The sequence below is a fragment of the Geotrypetes seraphini genome, chromosome 10 (assembly GCF_902459505.1).
Source record: "Geotrypetes seraphini chromosome 10, aGeoSer1.1, whole genome shotgun sequence".
NCBI classification, from domain to species: Eukaryota; Metazoa; Chordata; class Amphibia; order Gymnophiona; family Dermophiidae; genus Geotrypetes; species Geotrypetes seraphini.
In genome coordinates this window covers 139,930,343-139,936,342 of record NC_047093.1, presented here as the reverse complement: position 1 = coordinate 139,936,342, position 6,000 = coordinate 139,930,343, and positions in this window count along the sequence as shown.

Genomic DNA, 6,000 nt, shown 5'->3' with positions numbered 1-6,000 from the left:
CAGATGTCTGTGCATACAGAAAGAGATACTTGAAAAGAGATGCTTGGAAAGCATTCCAAATATCATTCAGCAGCTGTACTCCAATGTGATCCAAATAAGAGATAGAAAACAAGAGAAACCATGTTGCCTGTACTGAATGTGGCAACATGCACAATACCAATTCATTTACTTAGCATAGCTATTGCAAAAGAGAGACAATACTCACTTACTTAAGGTTCTTAATTGAACAAGCCAAAAGGATATGTTTTTTCGTGCTTCATATAACTATTATGCACTTCAGAGAGACCATACTGATGTACTGAATGTATTCAGAAATGTATGGATCATATGTAGGGAACACCACGAAATAAACGCTGCATAAAGTAAAACTTTTTTCTTAAACATATAACCCTTAACTAAACTATATTCAGAATATAAAAGCTAAAAGTAAAAGAACATTGCGCAGTTAGGCTAGTAAGAAGTGGAAAAAGAGCTCTAGAAATGGCCAATATTATGTATCCTGGGGTACCCACTAAACTAAGACAAGTAGACATGACACAGACAAAACATAAAGTTTTTAAACGTGGAGCTATTACTCCATCTGTCAAGTGTGCAGGGCTGAATTTAACTCTGCAAATAAACACATTGATATAAAAAAAACCAAAACAACAAATAATGTATATCATAACCATCTCATATTTGAAAAAAGGCATAAAGCTAATGTCTCTTTGGAGCGTCTCTATCTCTGCAGTGATAAAGAGGACCCGTGGAAAACATTAGAAATATCTGTGCCAAAATGGATCTGGGATGGCTATGTATAAATCCGGAAAAAACATTTTAAATTAGCAACATCCTAATTTCAGCTAAAACACTAGAAAGGAATTGTATTTTCCAATTTATTTTCAATTCACAACCGTGCCAGCTGTAATTATCAAGCTATATATCTCTGTATCAAGGAGCAAAAGGTCAAGAATGAAAATATCACTAGCAAGAAGTTAAAATGTCGAGCGAGCACTACGATAACCAATACCATGATATTGGGCAATGAATAAGGGAGAGCTAGCAGCTGGTATCCAGGGTTTCCCCTCTTTGCACCAAAGTCCGTCCAAAAGGGCGGCTTTGGGCACCTGCCAAACGCCAGGCATCAAATTCAGAGGGAGCTGTGAAAAAAGAGAGGAAGAGAATCCTGTTCACCCTTGAGACCCAGAAGCCTATTTAAAAGAAGGGCTTGAACATCGTGAAGAGTATGAAGGGTAATGGGGTGACCTAGGATCAGAAAAGTAACCATCTCTACCACCATAGCACAAGCAGTCAGGGAACTTGAACAGGAGTGACTATAAAAAAAGGCAACAGAGCGTAACTTACCGCCATGTTCTCCCTTCATGGTGTTACAATAGTCCCAAACAAAGAGATAAAACATGTGGGCATAAGCAGGAAAACCCAGACTTGAGCTAGAAACCAAAGCACATCTTAAATGTCCAACATTTCATAAGTCCATCTGATAAGAGCAGTCATTTCAGAAACCAGGGTCTGTCTCAAAATCTGGTCATAGAAGGAACAAGCAGAGATCCATTGGCGGCAGTGACCAATCATAGCAAGAAAAGTAAGCATGTCTTTCTTGGTAGCTGGGCGGGGCCGACCCAGAATAGCAGCAGTGCAGAAAGTGCAGATTTTCCTCTGACCATGAGACAGGACAAAACCCAGGTATTTCACTTCAGATGTACACCAGTGCAGTTTATTTCATGACACCTTGTGACCACACACAGACAACCATTATAAAAGGTACAAACTATCAATCGGATAGGTCTCCTGAATTATGGAACACAAAAAGTTGTACAAAATAAGAATAGGACCATGAGGGGCAGTGCATGACTTGTAGAATAGCCCGAAGGACATTCCACACTAGGTATACTGTTGCTTAAAGGTGAAGGCAAAAAAGGAGCTGAAAAGCTTCACCAAAGGGACTAAAATAAAACATTCTTTAGGAAAATGACAGAAAAAAATCATTGGCTGCCGATGGAATGGTGGAAGAAACATAAGGGCAATGAGAATTACCAAAACATTAACAGCCCGAAAATCTAGGACGAAACAGGGAATGCCATCAGCTTTGGCAACAAGAGCGATGGGCGTATTATAAGAAGAGATGGTGGTTTTGATAATGCCGGAGAAAAGTCAAGAGACAAGCAGTGGAATCTCACCTTACTGCTTTATAAAACCAAGAATGAGTAATTTCAAAGAAGCACTATAGGGGGTCAGTGGAAGCCCAAACAGAGAAGTCTGGGGGAAGGGACAAAAACATTCATGCACAGACCCTGATAATGAAAGCAAAGAACAGATTAGCTTTGCTCTGCACAAGAAAGAAAACCTTTAAAACGGAATTTTTTCTTTTTCTTTTTCTTTTTTTAACTACAAGGGAAAGATCTTAGACTGATTCAAACAGCGCTTTCAATTCATTCCACATAACAGCATGTCCTACCTCAGTAGTAAACATTGGTGACACAGAAAGATGGGAGCTGAAGGAAAAATGTCATACACACACACAGCCGTACAAGTCTCATTTGTCTAGGAGTAAGTGCCTTTATGACTCATTACAAAAGCAATATAACAATGCAAAAATATTCGCTTATCTTACCTTATAAGCGAGGTACAGTAATAAGAGACAATAAAATCTTATACTCTATAAAAGTTTTAACCTTACAAATGACAGAGTGGGCAGGGGGGGTTCTATAAATAATTTCATTCTTCCCGAAAGAATGGCAGCTGCTTATATATATGAGGGGCGCTTACCAAAAGTACCCCGAGATTTTTCCCAAAAAAAACTCCATAATAGAACCCAAAGCTTGAACTTAAAATAAAGGGTTGGGTACAGGTCACCACTACCCAGTGAGTATTAAAGAACAGAAAAAATTCAGAAATACTCACAAAATACCGGTGATATCATCTGCCCATCGCGGACAAGCCCCCAACTGAAAAGGATTCAGGTCCCAATTCCTGCCCCATACTTTCTCTGTCTCTGTCATTTGTAAGTCAGGTACCTGGGGACACATCTTAAAGACCAGAAACCATCTTTCAAATATGTCCGTCTTTTATTATGAGTTTCACATATTTATACGAATCAGGTTTGCCAGCATGTGATGGCATGTGACGTAAATGCAAACCATATATGGATACAGGTCACATGAAACTTTAAACACATCAGCATTTTTCCTATCTAGAGATTGAAGTCCACTGAGGGTCAGAAAAAGCCTTAACCAGCAGAGCTTCTTAACTAAAGCTGTCTGTAAATACGGCTTAACAAAACAATTGAATTCACTTCACTACAACTCTGTTTAAACATTCATGTCAAAGAAAGAAAGACAAACATAGATGTCCTTATACCATCTTCAAAGAAGGGAAAGATAAACAGGGCCTACCTTTGCATCTTTAAACAACATATGCCTAAGGACACTTACTAAAGTTCTGATACGTGTCCGTTCACCCACTTTAGCCTTTCCTCACAGGGAAGTCATCCCATCCCTTTTATCAGTTTCGATAGACCAATGGAAGAGCTTTCCCACAGTTGGAAGAGAGCTGCTGGCAAATTTGAGAAGAGACTGGAGAGCAACATGACCAGCAGAGGGCAGCAGATCCTCATTGATAAGTGTAGGGTGGCTCGGAACGCACAGAGCTGTATGAGCCACAGGAGTGTGTTAGCCCAGGCTGGAGTCTAATTTACTTAAACCCCAGCTCCGTGTACCTCAGAGGACAGAGAGTGATCCTATGGAAATATATTTACGGAGAAATGAGAAATGAACAAAAGGAGAGCCTGCTCTGAACACATTCTTATATTTCATCCAATATACAGTATATTTATTTGTTGGCTCTGTAGGTCAAAACCCACATGTTAGTATGGCATGACTCTACCTCTCAGCTGCATGGGGTGAAGGAGGGTAGAGAAGGAATCAAGGATCTCACTCTCACCTCTAGTTCTAAAAAACAAACAAACATTCTTTGGCCTTCCCGCTTGCCAGACTGGAAAATCTGTAAATCTGGTGTTTAAGGCATTAAGGGGGTTTCGGAAATGTGTTTAAGGGGGTTGGTAGAAGCAGGACACCAAAATACACTTACCCCTCTCTAGAAAGTAACCCCTGATCATGCTAAACAACCATTCCCCCCACCCTCTCCCAGTAATTAAAAACCCCTCTATCCTTTCTCTCAGAAGCAGGTCACGCACACATATACAGTGATAATGAAGCGTTCTCCCATATGTAGAGCCCAGGCGCTCGTTTGGGAGGGGGGCAGGGGGTTGGGGGTTCAGAGGAACCTCTCTCAATCTGCATTGCCTTCTGATCTGTAATGCGGTAACGAGATACTCTTTCTAAAGGGGTAAGCGCCCCCCCCCCTCCTCCTGAGCACAGATGCCAATTTCACGGCCAGGGAGGGGGTCATGACCCAGAATTCGGCACGGTCAGCAGAAACAAGGCAGGGGTCACCTCGGAACATATGTTCTGGATGGGCCGCTCCCCCCCCCCCCTCTCCCAAGCCTGCATCTCCCGTCCTTCTCCCGAGCTGTAACCGTGTCAATCGGCGCTGCAGCGCTCCTCCGCCGGGAAAGGGGGGGGTGAAACAGAGTCTAACGCAAGGGTATTAAGTGCCAAAAGCAAACCTACAAGCTTGTCTACCCACTCAATTTTCAGGCCTCCGGGCAGCCCCCACCCCCTGAGACCGGATAACTCAGCAAGTGTGACCACACCAAGTTCCCAGAATGTTCTTGGAGAAACATATAACTGGGCTTGAAAGGGGCAACGGCTGGGGCTCGTAGCATTTTGCCGACTGCCGCCAGTGTTAGGCCTGGAAACTCAGCGTCATATAAATAGGGTTACCATATTTGTGTGAGTAATAAAGAGGATTCATGGGCCCGCCCTGTTCTGCCTCAGCCCCGCCCACACACAAACCTCACCTCCTCTCCTTCCCTGAGTTTGGGGCCTCATGCGTGTGACATCATCACACTGCCTCTGCGTAGGCTCGAAGGCCCCTCCAGAGGCGGCCCCAAGCTCCGGCAGAGCCAAGGTCTTCCAGAACCCAAACTGCTGGGGTTTTTAAAATCCATCCAGACAATCCCCTGTAAAGAGGACATGTTCGGGTAAATCCAGACATCTGATAACCCTGCTACTACTACTATTTATCGTTTCTATGGCGCTGAGAGGCATACGCAGCGCTGTACATGTAACATTCAATAGATGGTCCCTGATCGGAAGAGCTTACAATCCAGTTTGGAGAGACAGGACATCTCAGACATAAGAATATAAGAGTTGCCAGACTGGGACAGACTGAAGATCCATCAAGCCCAGGTCCCAAGTACCAGGAAGAACCCCAATGAGTAGCAACATTCCAGAGCTGAGATTGTGATGTCATAACGCCTCATTCCACCAATGCCTAAGAGCCAACCTCAGCAGTGATGTCACAATGGCTTGATTGTCCTAGACTTGGCTCACATAAGAGCTGCCGTACTGGGAGAGACCAAAGTTTCCAGTAGTGGCCAACCCAGGTCCCAAGTACCTAGCTAGATCCCAAGGAGTAAAACAGATTTATTGCTGCTTATTCTAGGAATAAGCAATGGATTTCCCCCAAGTCCATCTCAATAATGGCCTATGGACTTTTGTTTTAGGATGATGTCACACGCATCACATAGTGTCCGCACACGCATGGACTTCCTCCCTGCCCGACATGAGCAGGCAGCGGGAGGTGGGGCTTGGGGGCATGGATGGGCATAACTAGGTAGGCCGGGGAGGCGGGGCTTTACCGAAAGGAAAATCTGGCAACCCTAAATATCGACCCAGTGGCATAGTCAGACTGCTCCCGGGTGCCTTCTTGGCACGGGTGCTGGCACCTCTCCTCCTCTTCACCCACCCCTACCTCTTGAAGCCTTTGCCGGCACTCATTTGTAACCCTCAAGGCACAATTAAAGGCGTAGTACTTCTCTTTGGGCAGGATTCACTAAACCTCTAAACCGTGTGCGATCCGATTCCATTCGCATGCCGG